Below are 23,956 nucleotides of genomic sequence, written 5' to 3'. Positions count from 1 at the left end.
CTTTGTAATAAAATGTCCAACTGAAAAAAGAACATGCTGTCTAGACTTACCTGCTGGGATTTGCTGCAGTGAAAAGCATATTCTTGGTCTCCCAGTTCAGACATCTGTCAGGACATGTCAGGGATCTCTGCAAAATCATATACCAAGGCATCCTTTTTTTTAAGTAATAATGAAATGGGAAGGAAAGAGGAAGGGAAGGAAAAAGGAAAAAAAAAGGAAAGGAATGGGAGGGGAGGGGAAGGGAAGGGAAGGGAAGGGAAGGGAAGGGAAGGGAAGGGAAGGGAAGGGAAGGGAAGGGAAGGGAAGGGAAGGGAAGGGAAGGGAAGGGAAGGGAAGGGAAGGGAAGGGAAGGGAAGGGAAGGGAAGGGGAGGGGAGGGGAGGGGAGGGCAGGGCAGGGCAGGGCAGGGCAGGGCAGGGCAGGGCAGGGGAGGGCAGGGGAGGGCAGGGGAGGGCAGGGGAGGGAATATGGAGCAGAAAGATGGCTGATGTTCCGATATCTTGCCTTCCTATGAATACATGGTACTAACAGGGTATGCACCCAGATATGGCAGTTTGGAAGCTTTTTTGGGCTCAGGAATATAAATACAAATGTTCATCGTCAAACACTCAGAAGAAAATATTTTGGTTTAGAAACTCTGCAGGCTCTTCTTTTTCTCTTTTGATAAGATAAGGCCTGCTCAGCTGACAGGCAAACATAATAGGACAGGAAGGATATCTGCTTCAAAAGATTAAGTTGACTAGGTGATGACTGCAGTAGTAGCCATACATTTGCTTTCCTTTCTTTCAAGATTGTCTGCAGGGAAACCTAGCTGGAATTTAGCAAACATTTACTTACAGTGTAAAAGTAGTATGTGTGTTGTACTCCCAGAGTACATGCTTCATTGTCTAAGCAACAAGATGGACATATCTCAGATGAAAAAAAATGAAAAGTCTATTCATCTATTCATCTACAGTTAGATAATTGTGTCTTTTTTTTGGAGGTGCTTTATACAGTTGCATTTGATCAAAGTGAAATGATATGTCTGTAAATACTTCTGTATGGCAAAAGAATGATTAATATTTCACTTTGTATAAAGATTCTTTAATATTAGAGGAGTATAATATGCTTTTCCAAAATAAAGCAGCCCTAAAACAGAACTGACTAGTATTTGCTAGCAAAGAGAAAAAAAAAAGGAAAATAACTCATGAGTGTATTAGCAGTGTACATCAGTAATCACTGCCTTTGATTAACTTCTATTCTAGACTTTTTATTTAGTCATGGTATTGCCAGTGCTTCTTGTTTATTTTTCCTTGCTTTGTTACTTTTTCTAATATTTCAAAATCTGCTTCTGCAGGGTAGTAATTATGAACAAGATGTTATAATGATTTATACTGGCATAACTGACATTATATTGGCATTATATCATCTCACTCTTCATTTCCAGAACTCAACCTCAGGAATGTGGGTACCCAAAAGACTCATATCAAGACCTCAGGAAAAGTTTTTGTGCTTAACATATTTAATTTGTTTTGTCTATGTTAGTTGGCCTCATAATACGTATTTTCTCCATTTCTCCAAAACTTGTATTGCTTTTGTCAATAGACCATAATTGCTACAACACCATTCTCTTAAACACTCACTGGACAAAATATATACAGTTTGGGTTAATAAGAGGATAACTCATATTAACTGGGGAAAAAATTAAACACTCCTGTTTAAGCCTGACACATTTTTTACAAAATTCTCAGTACACAGAATTTCAAGATGTATGAAAGACACAGAGTATCTCTCTCTCTTTTTTTTTTTTTTTTTCTTCCCAGTTTGAGACACCTCTAAAAGGCATCAGTTTAAGGAATGTCATTCATGTTGGTCCCACAATTGTATTACCAGACTCAGCTCTTGACTGGTACATGTTTAAAATGTCCTCTGAATTCAAACCATGTTCTATTTAAGCAATAAATAAAATAAAATAAAATAAAATAAAATAAAATAAAATAAAATAAAATAAAATAAAATAATAAAATAAAATACCAATTTCTTAGTTCAGATTGCTTAATTCAGTTCAGCAATCTTTAGTTCAGATTGCTTTGTGGTCTTAATGTCTTTGGGACTTAAATGTAATCAGCAGGTTTACCAACACTAAGATGATACTAGGCACAGGCAGCCAGAGGGTGAAATGACATGGCGTTGTTCTTGACGTGTGGGTTCACTTGGATACTTAAAACATGCTTTTGTTTATACTATATTGCTTCCTGAGCATTTGTCACCTTAGCAGTTCAGCTCTGCTGTCAGCAGTTTTTCAGTATTTGTTATTTTATTCATTGTGGACTCCTCTGTGTTCATCATCCATTTATTTTCAGTTGAAAGAGTTCTTAGAGATTTAATTTAAACTTGTTTTGATTTCTCCTACTGTATCTGCTGAAACTAGTGTCACATTTGGTAGCCACTCTTTTTATTTACTGCCATAAAAACTGCCCTGACATTATATGATTCCTTCTTTTTTTACAAAAAAAAAAATAAAATAAAATAAATAATCTCCTTTCGCAATATAAGATTTTTAATAATGAGTATAGCCATTGATACGCTTTTGTGTGTTATTAACAAGAATGGATTATATGAAAAAGTGTTAAGGTTTAAAATGCTACCATAAAGAATATAAGAGCATGTGTGGTTCAGGCTCAGCAGTAAGGAAGGGTCCCTTTTTCATTTATCTGTGCTTTTGTCTTCAGTCTACTTCTGGAAAAAAAATGCAGATTATTTTCCTGGGGGAAAAAAGTTCTAGTAATCAACTCATAACTGAAGTAGGTGACTAGTGAACTGTTGTCAAAGATGGTGCCCATGCTTAAGTGTTTTTCTGGACTGGAACTTTATGCATTTTTCATCTCATCTGCTTATTCCACTGTGATGCCATGGTCTTCCTAGTCTGAACCATCCTTTCCTGACTTGGAGAAAATCCCTCCCCTTCAAGTTTTTCTTGGCAGAGACTAAAACATTTTGGTTATAGACTCTGGAAATATTTTACAGAAAAACTAATGCACTTCCCAGAACTTTTTTGCTAAGTTTGTGTTGCATTTTGTTATCATTTTACCAATCAGTCCAACAGTTTTAACAAGCCTGCAAGTACATCTTTGAGATTTGTTTCATATTACTGCAAAATAAAAAACAGATTTGGTGAAGCAAATCATATATTTTTATTTAAAATACCAATGAGAATGCAGTCAAAATCAGAGACAGACTAATTCTTAAGGAACTGATACAAGTTTACCTGTAAAGGTAAACATTCTCAAAACTGCAAACTAGATCTGTTGAAGGATTTAGTACACAGTCCTGATTCATAGATTTCAAAAGTCCTGATTCAAAGTCCTGATCCACAGTCAGCTGAGTATGAGCCAGCAGTGTGCTCAGGTGGCCAAGAAGGCCGACAGCATCCTGGCTTGTATTAGAAACAGTGTGGCCAGCTGGGCTAGGGAAAGTGATTGTCCGCCTGTACTCGGCTCAGGTGAGGCTGCACCTCGAGTACTGTGTTCAGTTTTGGGCCCCTCACTACAATAAGGACATTGAGGTGCTCAAGTGAGTCCAGAGAAGGGCGACAAAGCTGGTGAGGGGTCTGGAGAACAAGTCTTACAAGGAGAGGCTGAGGGAGCTGGGTTTGTTCAGCCTCAAGAAAAGGAGGTTCAGGGGTGACCTTATCGCTCTTTATAAGTACCTTAAAGGAGGCTGTAGTGAGGTGGGGCTTGGTCTGTTCTCCCACGTGCCTGGTGACAGAACGAGGGGGAATGGGCTTAAGTTGCATCAAGGGAGTTTTAGGTTGGATGTTAGGAAGACCTTCTTTACCGAAAGGGTTGTTAGACACTGGAACAGGCTGCCCAGGGAAGTGGTGGAGTCACCATCCCTGGAAGTCTTTAAAAGACGTTTAGATGTTGAACTTAGGGATATGATTTAGTGGAGGGCTTGTTAGTGTTAGGTCAGAGGTTGGACTCGATGATCTTGAGGTCTCTTCCAACCTAGACAATTCTGTGATTCTGTGATTCTGGTTACAGAAACATTTGTTCTTTTTTTTAAGTTCCTTACAAAGGACTAGTTCAATTTAACTTTTGCATTTTTTTTCATTGATCCTGTATTTGTAATAAAAGTGGCATTCTTTCTTTAAAAATATGATTTTTTTTTTTTTACTTAATTTAATTAGATCCTTTCTTATACCTAAATTCTTTTCTGCATTATCTTCTAAGGCAGTTCTTTCAGGAACTATTATCCATAAAAGTTTTCATCTGATTTAGATACAATTTCAAATAAAATGTTTTTTTGTTTGTTTGTTTTTGTTCATTTGTTTGTTTTTTTTAAGTCTTTGGTGTACAAACTCTGACTTTTCCTATACAGGTCCTTGATTTTTATGTTTTAGTTGATTCCTTTAACTAGTTCTCACAGTCCATCAAAACTTAGTTTCTTTCAATAGTGAATGGTAAACTGTTAAATTATTTTATATATTGAATGTTATTTAGATATTTAAATATTGAATATTAATTACTTATATATTTAGTTGTTCCTGTTTCTTATTGTTTAATTACTTCTCTTTTTCTTTTTATTTAAACTCAGCTTACTGTCCAAAATTTCTTTGTACTTGCAGTTTCTGTAATATTTTCTCTACTTTACAACAAATAGCCTTATTTCTTCCTAGTGGTGTAACTGGTGAGGATATTTATTATTTCCATCAAAACCATCCTACCATTACTGGTATTTTTAATTCTTTAATTTCTGTGAAATTTGTGCATTCCATAATTGTAAAACTTCTAATAGTAGTTTATAATCACAGTTATATCCAAGCCAGGGAGGTAAAGCAAATTTCCAAATATAGCTTTGTTTGTACACAGATTTGAATAAATTAGTTCCATTTTCCATGTTGTCTCTTAATAGTCCCATTTGAGACTATCATGACAGAAATGTAATTTTTTATGCTTTTGTCATTCATGAGCAACTCTTGTGACTTATGTTCAATAAAAACCAAACGTACATTTTTTTTTTCTTTTCTCAGGTCCAGTCTCTCATATCTTCATTCCATAGTTCTTCTGCTTTCTTATGGCAGTAAATGTCTCCTTTTTCTTGTTACCTCTTCATTTTCCATTTCTTTTCAGTGTTCTCCAACATAGAATATATTTTCTGCCATTCACCCACCATGAGTTTCCTAGTAGCTGATGGTCCCACAATTACATGTGTCAGGACACTCATCCTGATAAAATAACTGCCTGCTTGTCTCATCTATTAAATATCTGAAAATCCTGGCCATTTATGAGGTTTCTTTCAATCCTGTTTCATTTTTCAGATTTCTTTATTCAGTATTGTGTCAACCCTGTTTCAACTCCGCCATTGGTTTCTAACATAATTCTAGTCTTTTTGTTTGCAATAAAGCAAAAGATCATGCAAATGTTGCTTTCCAGGTTTTTACACGTGCTTAACACCAATATCTAGACCATTTTGCTGTCTTTGTATTCTTCAGAACTTCTCACTTACTCATGGCTGTCACCTTTAAGAGAATAGTAAAATGACATATAAGACTATGTTTCCTGATCTCAAGACACTATTACTTTGGTGTATTTTTTGTTTTGTTTTGTGCTTTATTTGTTTTATTTTTTATTTTTATTTTAATTTTTTTCTTACCTTAAGGTAGTCCTGCTGTCTGAATAGCTTTAGAATTAGTTACAAAGCAGTAGTGAAACCAGAGGGCTTCACACACACAAACTGCAGAATCTTTATCCTCAAAGTAACATAGCCCCAAACAGACTGCATATTAATAAACTTCTTTCAAACCTACATGCTTTGTAGACTGCATCATAAAAATAAATAACTAAATAAGCTGTGTATAGACAATTCATTTGCCAACAAATAACATCAAACTGATTTTTTTCCCTTTAAGGATAGATATTACACAAACTTTTATTATTTTCTCATCCTTCTGTGCAGGAAAGAAAGACCTATGAATATTGCTTCTACAAACATTTTGCGGATTAATACTGGACTAGGCCATAGTGCTTACATCTTCCCTTGCCTTCTTTGCCCTCTGAAGTAAGTATCCTAACTTCTATACTAACAGCATATATGGATGTACTTTCTCTGGGACCTAATTAATTTCTTATCAGTCTTTGATATATGTGAGTAAGTTTGGGTCACACACAACATGGTCACAGAACACAAAGCACTGTTCAAGGGTAGGAATGTCAAATGGATTTGTTCAGGCTAACTTTGCACTCAGAGGATTTAAACTGTATCAGGGACCATCTGGTCAGGCACACCCAGAGCAAGCTGAGACAAAAGCACACAGACGCCTGAGTTCCATATCGTGTTCTCTAGCTAATCTGACAAAACAGAAATGTTGGCATGTCTTAAGCATGATCTGAATCACATTTGTGTGCATGGGTGATGCAGAGGGGCTGACTGGAAGGCCAAAGCCTGTTCACTGAAAGAGGGGCAGCATCAACAGGAAGGAAAGAGAATATTATCCATACCATTCAAATATATTAGCTCAATTGAACAGTCTTCTCAGAGTGGTTTGGCACATCACATTTTTCTCTCTCTGTGCATGTGGGAACTAGAAAATGCTGTCTCCCAAAGCAGCAAGACAACAGCAGTCAGCAGCTGGAAACAGATGACTCTCACAAACATTTCTCAGTGGTCTACCAGCTGCTGGCTCTGATGAATGTTATTCAAAAGCTGCTGTCATGCTTGTCTTTGTTCTCAATACCTTGTTTGTTGGCCTTGGTGTGTTTCATGGTTAGTGTTCATTTTCAGAACAAGGGTACAGATGCAGTAAGAGTGAACTGCATCAAGTATTTTGTACATTGCTCCATGTGTTTTGTAAGGAGAGTTCTTCAGCCTCTAACCACAAAGCTCTAACCAAGGTGGATCAGGGTAGAGGTAAACAATAAAGTTTCACATTGAGTGAGACTCAGAGAGCCCAGCTGTCTTCATCAGCATCTGTTGGTTGTTTTAGGAAAATTATTTTACCAACTTTAGATTCCTGTGTTCCTGGTAACCTCATACAGGACTTCAATTCTGTTCTTCAGGATAAGTCCATTTGTGCAAGGAGGCCTATGGATCTAAAATAGTAACACAAAGATAAATGAGTTTATCTGCACTTGATCATGAATCTCAATAGTAATTTACTTGTCTGACTACTCTGCAGACGTCAGAAATCATTGAGGGATTATGATATAAATTAGACATTTTTCCCTCAGCATTGCCATCAACTTTTCCTCTCATAGAATCTGTGTTTTGCTTTGGGACATTGAGAAAAATAAATCTCTCCTTTTTTTTTTTTTTTTTTTTTCTTATATATAATTTAAATATTTTACAGATCTCAGTATCTGGCATACTTTGGAGCAAGTTTCTTACTGCATCTGTGTCTTTTCTACTATTTATGTTTAATTAGCACCTCACAGTTTTGAATTTGACAGATTACCTTTAAAATCATACAGTGATTAAACAATTTCATTTGAGTTGAGTCACAGGTTTGGGTATGTACAGTAAATCAGGCAATTCCCTGCTTCTTTCACAAGAGTTAATGAAGTCGCCCCATATGGTGGCCTTCATCTAAGGTCTGGCTGTCATATAAAAATAGTCTGCTCACCACATCTTTATAGGTCCATCAGTTGGAGGATTTCAGCTGGCAATGTTTGAGGTTTAGGTGAGTCACCCACAAAAGGAAAAGATTTTACCCAAATGTGAGATAGGCCTCCTTTCTCTTAGCTCCCTTGGCTAAGGGTAGTAGACAACACTTCAGTTCTCTCTCAGAAGAGAGAAAATAAGAGAGATGGAAACATGTCTCAGAGGAAATTCACTAAAATATAGATGAACCTGTGTCTTGAAGTCTTACTTTTTTTTTTTTCTTTTATGTGGAAACACATTTTGTTTTAACCTCCACATAAATTTTCACCAATGTTATCCATTCCTTTCTTCAAAATCACTACGGAACCATACTTGATTATTTCGTTTACATCCATGATCTGCTAAAGATTTGAAAAGTTTGGTGTAAGTCAAATTCTAGTCCTGGCTGTACACATGAAATCCTGATACTCAGAAATATTACCTCATTTTGTTTCTGTAAGTCAGGTACTGACAAGTAAGTTGGTAAATCAGGTAAGTCGGCCACTTGCCGAGGCGATCGGCTCCGGGGCAGACGCGTTCTGTGGAACAGGGAGCGGGGGATCGGACAGGCAGGGCTAATTTTTCCAGCACCAAGCCCACTCAAAGGAGCCGCCAGGGCCCTGCAGCCCTTGCGAGGCAGGTGAACGAGGTAAGAAGGAGGCATAGGCGGAGCCAGCAGCACCCCCCACCCCTGGCCGTTCAAAAGCTGCCCCTAGGGAGCGCCAGCGACCACGAGCGCAGTGAGCAGGATGGGCAAACAGGGCGTGGCGCGTCAGAAGGGAGAGGCGCGGCAGTTAGTGCAGGCAGGGCAGAGCATTCCCCCCACCCATACGAACACGTCCTCTAACGGCAGTCTACCTCTAGCTCAGCTGCAGTGGTCTCCACCGGGCACAGTGCTCTCTCTAGGAAGTCTGTACACACCCAGAACAACTGCTTGCTCAAACATGTGCGGCAGCTCAGGTCTCCGGGTGCAGGGAGTGCCTGAGCCTGTTGCTACCATCTGCGAGGAGCAGAGAGACTGTGGGCGTGAGGTGCAAGCAGGTGGACGACCTGGTCTGCCTTGTGGCAGAACTCAAGGAGGAGGTCAAGAGGTTGAGGGAGATCAAGGAGAGTGGGCGGGAGATAGACTTGTGGAGCAACTCCCTGCAGGGCCTCAAGGAGAGGTACTGGGGTGAGACACCCCAAACGGGGGTGGAGCCCCAGCCCTGTTGCTGTCGGGCAGAGGGCCTCCTCGAGAAAAGGAGGCTCAGGGGTGACCTTATCGCTCTTTATAAGGACCTTAAAGGAGGCTGTAGCAAGGTGGGGGTTGGTCTATTCTCCCATGTGTCTGGTGACAGGACAAGGGGGAATGGGCTAAAATTGTGCCAGGGGTGTTTTAGGTTGGGTACTAGGAAGAACTTCTTTACTGAGAGGGTTGTGAGGCATTGGAATGGGCTGCCCAGGGAAGTGGTGGAGTCACCATCCCTGGAGGTCTTTAAAAGACGTTTAGATGTTGAACTTAGCGATATGGTTTAGTGGAGGACTTGTTAGTGTTAGGTCAGAGGTTGGACTCGATGATCTTGAGGTCTCTTCCAACCTAGACAATTCTGTGATTCTGTGATACTAATGTTTTACAACCTATTGACTAGTTCTGAAAGCTGGTTGGAAAAAGCAGTTAAACAATATGGCTATGAAATTTAGAAGACAGCCTTTTTTGTTTGGGTTTTTGTTTTATGTGGAAACGAACATTTAATTGAACTGATATGGTGAAAACCTTGAGCGTGTGGTGTACCAGTCAAGTCATTTCAATTAACCTTGCCCTTTTGTAATCTACAATGAATTCTGAAATGAAGCTTTGGTCTGAGGCAGTAGATCAAAACCATTATCCAGCCTCCCTGTGGGAATAAAGTTGGATCCAAACCAACAAAAAATAAAGGCTCCAGCTGTGCCTCCGTGCTCCTATTAGACAGGAAACTCAGAAATCTCAGTTAATCTAGCCCAACCACAAAACTTTCAAAGCTATATATTACAAACTTTCCCTTTGCAAAGAGACCTACTTTGTTAATCAAAGGAGATCAGTTAATGTGATATGAACAATTTTGCTGTTGTCTATCAAGAGTCTTTGTCTTCTGCATAGATACACAGTAAAAATAAGTGCATAGGCTCTTATGAGAGCTCCATGAAGCTGTACCATGTAAAGGAGTACTTGTGAGCTAATCTTGAGACAAATTACCTGTTAATATTTTCTTTGGCTTGTCATGCCCTTTTGTGTAAGCAGAAAAGGGATTTTTTTTTTTTTTTTTAATTTCATGCCTAATGGTTAAGAAAACCTTTGTCTCATTCCAAAACTAGCTTTAGCTGGGGTCATACCCAAGTATTGGTGAAGGAAGCAACATCAGCAAAGCAATGCCAGCCAGAGGCAATATGATGATGTTTAAGGAAAGCTATTTTTTTTTTTTTTAAGGACCAAAGCACATTGTAGGAGAGGCTGTTCTCACAGTAATAAGGTCTAACAGGAAAAGTGGATGTTTTTCAAAGAAACTGTACTGATAGGAAGAACAAAAAAAAATAAAAATTAAAAAAAAAAAAGTCATTTAGAAACTACAGATAAAAATCCAAATAAAACTTTACAGTGCTTTGAAGTTTCTTGTCACAAGACATCATGGACACAGTCCCGTTCCTATTTTCAAATTGAACAGCAGCCATGCCACTTTAAACAAGTTGAAGAGTGTACACTGCTGTAACTACAGCAGCTACCTGCTGGACACATGCCAAAAAGCCATCACTGCTTTACATCTTTAGCAGTGAAACACTACGTGGTTCCCAATCTTTGTTTTGTTTGTTTGCTTGTTTGTTTGTTTTTTACATATTTACACATATTCCATTAGTGCATCTTCCTCCATTATTAATTATGTTCTGTTTCCAGCTGTTCCTCATTTCCACCCTTATTTTCTGGGTTTAATAATATTGTCTCAAAAAAGCCACCACAGACTCAGTTTTGACAAATACAATCTCAACACAAGTAAACACTGACACATTAAGTAATCATCATGGTTATCTTCTGTTACTTGTATGAAATATTACTTGCTTCTACTTTCCTGAAGAAGCAATTTACATAGTAAGTCAGAGTTCTATAATTTGACCTTTACTTTTACAGTATGACCGATGGTAAAGATGTTAAAAAAAAAAAAAAAAAAAAGAAAAGAAAGACGAATGAATTAGTGTGGCAACTGCCTTCTACTTGTTATGGGATATATTATATGCCTCACTATTTGAATAAAGTTTTCTTCTACACCAAACTCAAATTCTGTTAAATAAAGAGTCATTTGCAACATCAGTGTTATGACACCAAAATACCTATTAGTGTTTTATAGAGTTAGGTTTATTTCACCCTCTTTTCTAAAATTTCTTCTGTGGCCCTAGCTATCCCAAATGATATTTCCATTTAAGGTCACTGGATATTAATTAGTTTTCAGAGAGAGAAAAAGACATTGAGTGATTAGCATTATAGGCCATACATGTAAATACCTAAATTTAGATTTATCTCTATAAAATTTAGATGGTTTATCCACTTATACTTACATAAGTACATTGGCTTTTTTTTTTTTTTCAATTCTGTTTTGTTTAAAGAACAAATTTGTTTAAATTTTCTAGTTTTTATTAACTGCATTGACATTTGTTTCTCAAAAGCCTCTGAAGTAGAACAGATATATTTTGAAGTGTTGACAAGTATTTTAGCACACAGGATAACCAGTTTAGTAAATGACTGCATTATGCTTTTTGCAGAACTGAAGTGACTGTGTATTAAAAGAAAAATAAAAATTAGAGCTATTATGTGTGCACTTAACATTATTTTATTAATAACCAGATATGATTAAAAAAAAAAAAAAAAAGCAATCAAAATTAATGACCAATTGCTGTTTTTACTGGTGTTTTGAACTCATGACTTCATTATGTGTACACAGTCATCCTTTGAGTGAGGCCCTTGGTATCTGCTTTCCTAAATGCCATGCCACAGGATTTTGGTTCGACTCCCCGACTGGAAGAGCAAAGCTCTTCAGCTGCTCCATCCACAACAAATTTTGGTTCCCTATTTGTTGGAACACATTTTGAGACAAAACCATGACTTACATATCTGGAATCTGCTGTCTGAAAGCCTTCATAGGTTTTCAGAAAATTCTCAGACTATTCACAAATGTTATTGAACAATAAAACTCTGAGCACAGGCTGAAGCCACACCCAGCATCTAATTAGTTTGATATGTTTTTTAACATTTCTTTACATTGTTTCACCACTTTTAATCTAACATATTGTGCTTTTTTTTTTTTTCTTTCTGATAATTTCTTCAATCCATGTGTTCTATTAAAGAAGTTCATCTAATCTTTTCTCCTTTTGAACTATTTTCAGTTTTATTTTTCTTTTCTGCCAAGCTGATATATAAAAATAAAGCACTAAGATTGGCCGAAACACATGTAAACAGGATAAGCAGGAGAAGATGTGTGGTTCTTAAACCTGTAGCTTCTTAGGGTAATTCAGGTTGGAAACATATATCTTTCCTATGTATTGTCTTGCTTATATCGAGTACTTCATATTCCATCAGCTAGTTTATATTCTGGAAGTCATATAACAAAAGATGCAATTGTTTCCTGCACTTCATACAAGTAACAGCTCACTACTGCATAGTATAAATTATGCCTACAATATCACTGATAATTATTCAAATGAAAAAAAAAATTAAATAAGTAAAGTAATAACAAGATTTAAGAGCTTAATTAATCAACATCTGGGTAACGTCAAGATGAGAAGATTTTTTTCCCTTAAAAGAAATTATATGCATAGTATATAGAAAAACAGCCTCAAGATTTCTTGAATTGACATTCATATTGTAGATTTAAAAGTTCTCTATAACATACATGCTACATTTTGTGATTCAGTTAATGTTTCAATGTTATGTTTCCTTGATGAGGAATAAAGAAAGTGTTAAAGGCAAATACTTTTCAAATCTATAATGAATAATGCAAATATATCTAACAATGAAATACCCTTTGTCTGCCCGAGATTTCTTTCAACTCATGATTTTTTTTTGTCCATTTTATTTCCAGAATACCTACTCCTAACAAGACATGTTCAGATTTGATTATGCCTAGAATTTTCCCAGTGGCATAAAGTATAATTCACAGCTATCAGCATAGAATTTTGAAGATATTTTTAAAATAGTAAATTTTAAAATAATTTGAGAGATGTGTTTGAAAAGATCTTTTTCTTCTATTCAGTTTTAGTTGCAGCTCCTGAAGAAAAACTTCTTGTTGTTTTTTTCCTGTGTTCAAAGCAAGCACCAATTAATTAATTTTATACTCACTTTCTCATGTGCCATTGCTCAGTTAATGAGCATATATCTAAATTCCAACACTTGAGAGAAGGCTAGTAATGAGGAGACTAATTCCATATATGGTTCTGGTTGGCTAAGCAACAAAGGGTGGATAAGGGCCAGATACTAAACAAAAGATTCTTAGGGGGTATTTGAAGCATAATCATATAATGTACACAACGTCTGCCATAGCACAGTCCCTGTCTGGGTAGTTTTTATATGCCACAAAAGTAAAACTATTCAAGAAATATCAAGTCACAGAGCTGCATGGAAGTTTAGATTTGATGTCCAGAATACTGGACATGACCATGTTTGTTCACAGATGATACCAGTTTCTCCTCTTTTAGGGGAATAGGTGGGTTAGAAAGTTGTATTTCAAACTACATGTCATTACTGTTCATCTCAAGAACCTATATTACTCCACTGAAAAAAAGAAGAAATGGAAATAGACTCATCAGTGATGACATGGAGATTAGGCTTCCAAGAGACAGCCTTCAAGATCTGGAATTTGCTTGTGTAATTTGCCTGGTTGGTAATTTCACTCTCTTGAAATGGAAAGTGGAGGAACCACAGAAATGCTGTGGCTGAGATGACTGTCTGTGGAGTCAGGGAACCTGTATTTGAAGTATGCTTATGTTTAATGAATGTGTACTTTCCAGTATGGTAAAGCCAAACCATGTGTGACCAGGTCTAAAGGAGATAAGAGATTTGCACAAAATGTTCATACAAGAGGAATAAAATATTCTTGAGCATGTTTTAACATGTATAAGTACCTTTCTGCACATCCTCAATACCATTTAAGATTGGCAGACACTTTATGTTAATAATTTTCAAACAGAGGAGAACACTACCAGCTTAAGAGAAAAGGAAAGATTAAGGGGGCACTTTCCACTAAACCAAAACTTTGACACTGGAGAAACATGAATTCATCCCCATTTATTTTATCTGAACATTTCTATATGCTCCCTAAATTTTTCACAACTAGCAGGCTTGAGGAGGATAGTGTTTGGGCATTCTTGATCCAGTTGGTCTGGAAATACTGCCAGAAATACCATGGCTGTCTTTTGTTTCTGTTTCTACATTCAGACTGACCCAGGAAGTGCACCAGAAGAGTATGAAAATGAAAGGCAGCTCAGCCTGAAGAGGAAGTACATGACATGCAACTGTAGACTTAATTATTTTACTTAGCTTTCATCATCTTAGGAGAAAAAAAAAAAAAAAAAAAAAAAAAAAAAAAAAAAAATGTTATTAACCATCTTTCTTTTTCTTTTGGTCAAAAAAATTAATGTTCAAAAAAATTTTTTTTATTTTATTTTTTTCCCCTAATATAAGGTAAACAGGATAGTAATCGTATTGTATAAGCAATTTGAGGAATCAGACAGAAAGATAAATGATTATACAAGAGCCCCAAGAAGTGTTGCTTTTTGAAATAAGTAGAAATCCTGTAAGCAATACTAGTAGTAATAATAGGGAAAAAAATAGTTTGTTCTAAACAGTTTATGTGACTTGAGCTATATTTATTCCTTGTGTATGTATACTCAGAATCAAGGTACGGACATGTTTCAAAGACTTGTAAAGCCAATAGTAGAAAAAATCCCACAGCAGACTGCTGATCAGGAAAAGTAGCCAGATAGTTTTGACCCAATATGCTAACCGGTAGACTTGAGGCATTATTTATTTTCATAAAAATGTTCAAAATTGTTCAGTAAAGGAGATTTTTAAATTTGGTGGTGTATTACATATGTCTCTATATGGTACTAAGATAGAAACTTAAATTACTTTTCAGATTCATTTAAAAAGAAATAACATGTATGTGTTCCAAGCTGGAAGAGTTAATCACAACAAACTAAAACCACACACATAAAACAAAGATATGCGTATGGATTCTATTCACATGTCTATTTATGTGCATTCTTTTTAATAAATGGCCTTGTGATATAGTTTCTTCACAATTTTCCTGGACATGTTCATCATCTATGTGAGCACTAGTGGTCCACTTTCTCCTTAATGAACCAAATATATTTGTGCATAAGGTGAGGACAATAGCAGTTAGCCTGCTATTGGATGAGTGGATCTCTAAAATTTATTGTATACAATGAATCTGGATCTTCAGCTATTGTGGGTTAATTTGTCTTCCTGAAATGACCTCTGTAGATAGTTACAAAACATTTCTCTTAACTCTAAACCAAAAAAAGGCTGTAATTACAAGAGGAGAATTATGCAATTCTAAAAATGTAATCAAATTGCTGCTCTAATGGAATCAGAAGTAGAATTTCTTTAAAGTAATCTGTGTGAAGTTACAGCTACAACTAACTTCCTCATTGTACTGGAAAAGAGAACTCTCATTTGAGAGAAAGGGGTGAAGATAATCCACAATTAGATGGGGAAAAGGCTGTTTGCTTACTAATAGCAAGACTGACAGATCTGTCAGTGGAAATAGTACAAAATCTCTCCTCAATCTAAGCAAAGATTTTGCCGGCCTTCAGTGGAAAAAAAAAAAATCAAGTTAATAATTATTCAGTATTTGGGATTTAGAGCAAATTACTTAGTCAAATGGAATGCTTTTAAAATAAGCTAGTGTAAACAAGCAGTATCACAGCAGCAAAAGTGTTTGGATAGTGTAATTTTGTAGACATGCAAGGTGTAGGGACAGGTCTGCCAAGGGAACTGGGAGAAGCCAAGAGTTCCAGTCACCACACTGGGTACCCAATAGAGAATACAGAACTTTAAAATTCCCCTGCAATGACTGCCTGTCCTACGAGATAATTAAGACATACAGGTTGCTGTGTTGTGATCAGTTCTTAGGGGCAGTTGAGTATCTGATGCTGGACATGTCCATAAATGTGTAGTAAGGAGTCTTGAACTCTACCAAGGTGCCCCTAAAAGCCTTAGAATCTTCAGCAGCTACCCCAGACCCATAAACTTCATTTGCTGACCAGAACACAACAGTTAGTTCACGAATCAAAAAGTCTTATGCTACCCATGTACTTCCTTAGTTTCTTCTTTCCTTGGTGGAAAAAAGACTCAAAGACAGCTATTCTGTCTTTAAAGCAGAATGGGCAGCATTTTCAGTAACATCAAATAACTACCTTGCCAGTGTACATAGAGATGGTTAAGTAATTAAAATATTCACCTGACAAGTAAATTTTTCTTCCATATTCACTTTTTTTTTTTTTTTTTGTCATAATTCAGTAATATAAGGTTGTGGAAAATAAATAAATAAATAAATATTGAAGGATCCAGATCTGAATGTCCCTGACATCTTCAGATGGAAAATATTTACTGTTTTGAGGAATTATGCCTTGTTTTCAACTTCAGGGAGATTTCAATTGAAAGTATGTTTGTTCCATTAGCAATAAAACACATTAACAAACAAAAATGTCTTAGATAGTGATAGGCATTCTTAATATACATAAGGAGCTGTGCAGCATTCCTATCACTATAACAGTGTAGATGCTTTAATAGACAGGGATATAACTGATCCCTTTGTCAGCTCGTTGTATTCATTTTAACAACAGCATTAAAAATAGAGCTAAAATTACTACAGGCTATATGTTATATAACAGTGCTTATTCATTTTTAAAAATAAAATTAGGTCATTGGGCAAAACTTCATTTCAATTGAGTTGTCTGATTAATAGTGTTTCAATTTTGACAAGGAGAAGACACAAATTCATTGTTAAAATACTATTACTGGTGCATGTAAATAAAAAAGTGGGGGTAAAAGGAACTGAAAAATACACTCTAACTTTTCCTTTAACTCTTGCCATGTAAAACCTTGTCTTGTAGTATTTGCTACGCAGAGGAATCTAAAGAACCTCTCTATAGGGTCTTCAGAAGTGGATAAAGTGATTTAGTAGGGAATATAGGCAGTAGCAGGGTGGAATGTCAATGAGGATTTAGGTTAATGCTCAGCTTTACAATGGCTCTCCACCTTACATACTGCTCCCAGACTAAGCCTATTACTGTGGCATATCTGGCTTCAAAAAACAGGGAAATATAACATTCCATCAGCTTTTTTCATTATGGAAAACAGCTGAAGGATTACATGTACCTATATGAAAGGAGAGATATCCCAATTTGATGAAACTTTTGAAAGGTGAAATTTAAATCTTTTCAAGGAAGAGAACTCTTTCTCTCTCGATCCTTTTCTGCCAGACATTTTAATCTACTAGAAATCAGGTGTGAGAAGCAAAATTTTATATGTTTTTTCTAATACTGAAATGAAAGCTTACCGCTATTTTGCAACTTTTATCAATAAATATTTTTTAAATTAATTCTCTAGTGTTTTTTAAAACTGTTATGGATTATTTGATTTTTCATTTTAATTCACTCAGCTCTGTACTGGAAGTACAGAATAATTGGTGGAATTTCTTTCAGAATTCAGGAGCCAGATTTTTCTCCTTTAAAATGAAAGCAAGAAGCCCTAGCCATTCTCATTCTTCCATAAAAATATGGCTTTGCATTTGTAAATAGTGACCAGTGCAAATGTTCATAGCTAAAAGACTGTGTGCTATCTTCCATGCTCTACATGAGCACAGCTCTGTTGACTTACTGATTTTACAACCATAGTTAGAACAAAAGGAAGAGCTGAAAGGTACCGTTAGTAGTCTTTTGCTTTCAGAACTTTTCTGAAAAGGGATGTCTGACCAGATTTAACCAGCTAGACCCAGTTTGCCTTTTCAGTCAACACGTTAGTTTCTTCTCAACAGCTCTTAGCTGGGCCAAATTACACTTGCTCATCCCCACCTTGTGAGAGATATTGCAATAGATGGTTACATTCCTAACATCTGTGGTTCAATTAGGTACCTACATTGAGATGAGATGAACCCAGACCTAGGAAAGCGATACGCTAAAGTCACAGTAACCCCAGTAACAGTAAACACAGTAACAAGTCTATAGCCAGTAGATACTTACAATTTAAACACCTAAAAATAAGTTATGCATTAGCACATTACAGTCATCAGCTTTTCTAAGATCCTTATTTAGCCTATTTTTCTTTCTTTTTTTTTTTTTCGTTTTTTTTTTCTTCTTTAAATTCATTTTTCAAAGGAAAAACTCTTAGTCAATGTTTGTGTTTGTGTATTTCTTGTTAGTGTCAGAATGCATGTACGCCTAGTTATGTTTGAGGGGTTTGGGTTAGTTGATCTTGCTTTTGATGGGAAGATGAGGAATACCTTATAGAGGCCTTCCAATACCTAAAGGGGACCTACAGGAAATCTGAGGAAGGACTCTTTATCAGGGAGTGTAGTGATTTGACAAAAGGTCAATGGCTCTAAACTAAAAAGGGTAGATTTAGATTAGATATAAGACAAATTCTTTACTCTGAGGGTAGTGAGACACTGCAACAGGCTGCCCAGAAAAGCTGTGGATGTCTCATCACTGGAAGTGTTCAAGGCCAGGTTGGATGGGACTTTGAGCAACCTGGTCTAGTGGTAGATGTTCCTGCCTTTGGCAGGGGGGTTGCAGTTAGATGAAGACTCCCTTCCAACCCAAACCATTCTAAGATTCTGTGAGAGGAGGAGGGAAGACCTAGTAGAACATTCAACCAGAAAACAGTAAAACCATAATCAATGGACAAACAAGAGACTAAATCCTGAATATCCTGAACATGTAGAGAGAGTGAAACACTTTCCCATCTGCTCTTCCCAATCTGTAAAAAAATAGAGTTGTGTAATAAAGGAAACATCTGGATTAGAAAATATAATTCCCAAATTAGATCATCACAAATCAGTAGTTAATGAAATACTGGGCTATCCTCAGTGTTGGAACAAATTACTCATTTCCAGCTAAAATTGTGGGCTAATATTTTCTCATCTGGATGGAATGTTTTGCAACAATTATTTGTTTTATTTGCATTTATTCTCCTTTCATATCTAAAATTTTAGTCCAGATTAAATTAACTAGTAAATGAATTTCACATTATGCTTCAGTAAATTTTGGTTGAACATTTATAGAGGTTAAGATTTAATCTAAAAGAATGTATGTGGAAGTCAAATGTTATGTCAAATGTTAATGTTTATGCAACTGTACATATCTCATAAATTCTCTGTTGTAGCACCTACAGCACATGTGGTAGTTTTTTACCTTTCTCTGTCTGTTTAGGAGAACCGCATTTGTCATGAAAATTCCTGTTCCCCACAGGAATATTTCCAGCTCAGAAACAATGTAACTGACCAACTTTAATTGTTACAGTTCAAATGAGCACAGTATTCCAAACAACCTGGTTAAACACAGACTACTCAAACATCAATGAGACAGAAACAAATGAGTAATTGGCGTGAATGGCATAAATGGAGTAAATAATATAATAATAACACAGCTGTAGGGTTTTTCTTTAGTAATTGTCCCTGACTCTTCATAGCAAATATATACTTTGGTTTTTAATGATTGCTCAGCTTTTAGTTATGCTCGTTTAAAAAAAAAAAAAAAAAAAGGTACATTAAAAATAGCACTCTTGTAAATTTACCAGTAACAATTGGACATCTTACTTTTGTGCAATTTTACAGAATAAAAGCTTTCTTTACCTTATAATCATCACCATAAATGTGTTAATCTAATTGCACTAAAAGGGCATATTTTTGCAGGACTTCAGTGAGTTGCACAGGCTGTACAAAACTGTTCCATCACTTATACCCTCCAAAACATGGCATGCATCTCAGGAGCATATTGAATCTCTCCCTCATTTGCCTCTAACATTGGTAATCAGTGTGTTCTGTGACCAAGGTGTTCACTTTCTGCCCCTCTGGACTTGCCAGTCAGTCAGTCAGTCAGACTTTTAATGTCTAATTTTGTTCCTGATCAAGATCTGTATTTACAAGAACAGAAAGGAAAATTGTGAGGGTGGTGACAATGATAGTTATCATAGGAATACGTAGCTGCTGGAGTCATTATTTAGTTGGGGAACAGGCCAGACCATCACCATAACTTAAAAGCAATCACTTTAAAGACTCTGAGGTAAGGTCTCTTTCTCGCCCCAGAGCACTTTATCTCTGATACTGCTGGGAAGAAAGAGATGATGTAGGCCTCTGAAGAATTCCATATGTGAACTAATTAGCAGACTGAGCTTTTTTTTTTCTTTTCTCTAAGATCTGTGAAAGTACTTCTGTAAGTTCAACTATATCTGCAATGTGAGAAGACATTGTAAAAGCAAAGATAACTTAAAGAGTAAAGTAATAGAGGAAAAAAGAAAAGAAAATTACAAAATGCTTTTAAAAAGATCAGGGAGCATTAAAATATATCATTAATTTTTATGCTGGTGGACTGACTAGAACCTATGCAACCTGCAAAACTTAAGACTACATCCATATAGTAATCCATTATAAATATATAATATAATTTACCGTGTGCTTATACTTTTAAGATTTCGTATCTTTAAACTAGTACTCCACAATTAGACAAATATTCTGTCTGTGCAAGACTCTAGTGCAACAATTTAATAAGCCAAACAATTCAACAAAACCACCAAAGTGAACACATATATCGACATAGTTTTCCTCTCTTTGTGGATGTTTAGATAGTTTGACTGCATAAAATCATCCTTATATTAGGTTTTTGGAATAAATTAATTAGAGCAGAAACTGTGATCTATGAAATGAATTATCTGGCTTGATGTCATTACTTTATCATCATACTGTCACAACATTCATGCTTAATTGCATGTTTATATTGTGTTCTTGTAGATGGAATGTCTTAATGCAAGTTACTTTTGCATGAATTCATTTTTCTTTTTTTTTTTTCTTTTTTTTTTTTCTTTTTTTTTTTTCTTCTTTTTTTAAACTCATTTTTTTCTTTCTTTTGCTTTACTGGATCAGACATGTGGTCAAGAGACTTTTCTGAGATAAAAGTTCAGTCTTGAAAGAAATTCTGAGGCAGGAAATATTTGCTGGAGAAGACAGCTGAAAGGCGGTTCTTTTTTTGCTCTACAAGCCACTTTCGCATATTCTCATGCTGCTACACTTGGTGTTTCCAATCAAGATCAAGGGGTGTTTCCTACTGTTTTGGTCTTGTATTAATTATTCTGCACATCTGTTCATCTCAAACAGAGAGCACAAATGTGAATGCTTGCAGAAAAGGCAAAAGAGGGGTGGTCTACAAGTATTTGAGATGTATACTATGCCTTCTCTTGGCAGGTAAACTATTCCAGGATTCTTCATACTTTTTATTAAGCTAAAAGCAATAGGGATCAGGCTAAGACAGTTTTCTTCAACCCTGCTGGAACTGTGACCTCTGGAATTTACATTTTTCTTATGACAGTATTCTCTAGAGAGCAATAACACATTACTTTCACTGAACTGTTACAATACCACTTTCTAATCTCAGACCTACAATGAGCTCTGCCGTGTATGATAAAAGCCTTCTTGTAATATTACAATCAAGTCAAACTGACTTGATATATAAAGGAAATGGACAGAAAAACCTGCCTTACATAATGGTTTCATATGTAATTAGTTTTTCATATGCTGGATTTCAGCCACAATTGTATCATTTTCTCCATTTTGTTAAATCCCTGATGACATCTCAATAACTTTCTTCCACCATGGATAGACACTTCTACTGTGGCTGACTGGCGTAGTGGTATTAATAGTTTTAATGAAAGTTGTTGGATAGAAAAATATGTGTACGTATATGTACAAATATGACTACAAAATAAATAAATAAGTTTTTCTTAAAACATTGAGATGTGTCAGAATCACTCTGTGCAGCACTGTATGAGCCAAATTGACCCAGAGTGGAATGACTGCTCAAAAGCTGAGAACACATTTCCCAGATCAGCAAGTGTCTCATGAACAGCAGTCAATGGGAGACAGCTAAGATTCAGTTTCCCTTTCTGCTAGGTTTGTGCCATCAACTTCAGTTTAATTTAGATAAAAAGCACCAACTTCCTGACCACAGAACAAACCGCTATTTCTTAGGTAAATATGTTTCTCCCATCTTTTTATTCTCCTGCTTTCCTCTTTTTCTCTCTCATCAGTTTCAAGACTTTTTTTTTCATGTTGTATATGAAGAAAAGGTGAACACTATAAGCATCTTATAGTATAAAAAAATCCAATTGTCAGCATTAAAAGATTTGAAATATTTTCTTGCCAAACAACTGACACAGAAATCTGAAGAAAGACGAGAGATATCCAACTCATTTTAAATCTATTTTTTGTTAACTCCACTTTATAGACCTAAATGATTTTTAAGACTGCTAGGTAAATCAAATTAAAGCTTTTCTACAATGTGCCCCTCTGATGGCTGAGAGTACCAAGCCATGTCTGTTTTTCTGGCCAGCATAGCAGAGTTATTGCTGCAGGTTCAGACAGAGCAGAGTTGTGGCACGTACTCAAAGACATTCACTGGGACACAGGACCACATTAATGCAAAGGTGTTTTGCATACCTGAAACAGCTGAGAAGCCTCATACAGCATTTTCCAGTACCAAAAGCAATCATCAGCCCAGAGGTCTATTAATACATTTTCTGTGAGTGAGAAAAGAAGAAACATTGACACTTGAAAAGGGTAATGTAACCTGACACACAGAAAGAGGTGGTAGAAAGAATCAGTTAGCTTTACTGTTTCCATGTTTTGAAATAAAATAGTAAGAGCACTAGAAATAGACCACCTACCAAAATGGTGACTATTTACACATGAGCCAGAGATTGCAGTCTGACTGTGCTACAGTTGATTGGGAGGAGCTACTCCTGTCATCTCTAAGTCAGTGCAATATTTCAACCAGTTTTCAGAGCTTAAATAAGTTCAATGTGCGAACTGTGTTTAAAAATGGTTCATGACTTCACACTAGCTCCTTCTCAGAAATCTATTTTATTTGGCAATATTCTTGCTTTCTGAAAATATTATCAGTTTGGCACATGGAGGGGATATTATTTTTGGCACATTTTCTGCAACCAACAACAGGATGAGATGCAGCAATGCTGCCAAGGGATTTAACAAATCAATTCTGCTTGTAGTTGAATATCAAGGTTTGTTCAGGATTTTATCTCTTTTCAGTAGCAAAAGAAGCCATAATGTTCTTTTTCAGACAAACACTATAGATAAGATGATAACCTCAAACCTACAGTAAGAATGCTGTCTTCATAGAATAAAAGATGTCTTGGGCCTCCATATCACACAAGATCCAAGTATCAATAAAATTTTCAGTAAGAGCCCTGGATTTTAACCTCATGAAAAGTGAACTAGCTACATGCCATGCTCAGAGTGAGCAGTCAGACTCCTCTTACTATTTCTACACTCATTCCCTTTTTTCCCTTTTCTATAAACTTCACCGGACTCTACGTTGGAAACAGCTCAGAAAAATATTTTTATTTTTGTTTCTTTTTTTCCTTTTTAGATGGTCTCTGCCACTGGATTCAGTCAGAATGAAGAAACAGGTTTTTATAAAAGGAGAGGCAGCACTGGGGACAACCTATTTATTTACAAGAAGCTTCCCTGTGCATCAGAGCTCTTTATGTAAGTGATTCATGAAAGACCAAGCAAGCAAAGATACTCACTTGAATAATGAGACCTGACCTGCCACAACTGTACTGTTAACAATCTGACTTCCAAAAATGAATTTCAGGAGTTACTTACTTCTATACTCTTCCTATGCATCAAAACAGAGATCACATGTCTGATTTTTCTTAGATGATTCGATTTGATTTTACCTGTGAATAAAATATAAAGTATATCACGATAGCTGGAGAAATATTTTACTTTATGCTCAGTAGTGTATGTTCATTTCCATTCAGTTATGTACATAAATTTAGAACATATGTTTCAAAAGTCAGAATAGGTAACTGGGAGATTGTTTCATATTTTTCAGCAGGAGTGGTGCTGACTGAATTGAGTGGTTTGTTTAACATACTACTTGAACTGGTAATATAAATGAATTTATGATCAACAAAACCATCACAGTATTTTTGTGCATATGAAAAATACACAACAAAAATTTATATTTTTCCCTCATTGGTAACCACTGAGATGACCCAAAGCTACAAGTCTATAAGTATAAAT

General features: G+C 36.0%; 1 long non-coding RNA gene across 3 annotated transcripts in view; it reads right to left on the bottom strand.

Annotated features, from left to right (window-relative positions):
* LOC137856643 (uncharacterized) overlaps positions 1 to 23,956 on the bottom strand; it is a 43,041-nt gene that overhangs the window by 1,333 nt on the left and 17,752 nt on the right. For 2 of the 3 annotated variants that reach the window (XR_011096684.1, XR_011096677.1), the window contains 3 exons: positions 23,534 to 23,607; positions 22,346 to 22,425; positions 16,291 to 19,770 (listed from right to left, as the gene is read on the bottom strand). This is a non-coding gene — a long non-coding RNA (uncharacterized lncRNA). Of the gene's footprint in view, positions 1 to 50; positions 128 to 16,290; positions 19,771 to 22,345; positions 22,426 to 23,533; positions 23,608 to 23,956 lie in introns of those variants that run through there. The other variant, XR_011096691.1, reaches the window with a different exon arrangement.

This window comes from Anas acuta, chromosome 1 (genome assembly GCF_963932015.1).
Source record: "Anas acuta chromosome 1, bAnaAcu1.1, whole genome shotgun sequence".
In the NCBI taxonomy this organism is placed as follows: domain Eukaryota; kingdom Metazoa; phylum Chordata; class Aves; order Anseriformes; family Anatidae; genus Anas; species Anas acuta.
Note: the sequence above shows the minus strand (reverse complement) of the source record. Positions and strands in the feature narration are given on the sequence as shown.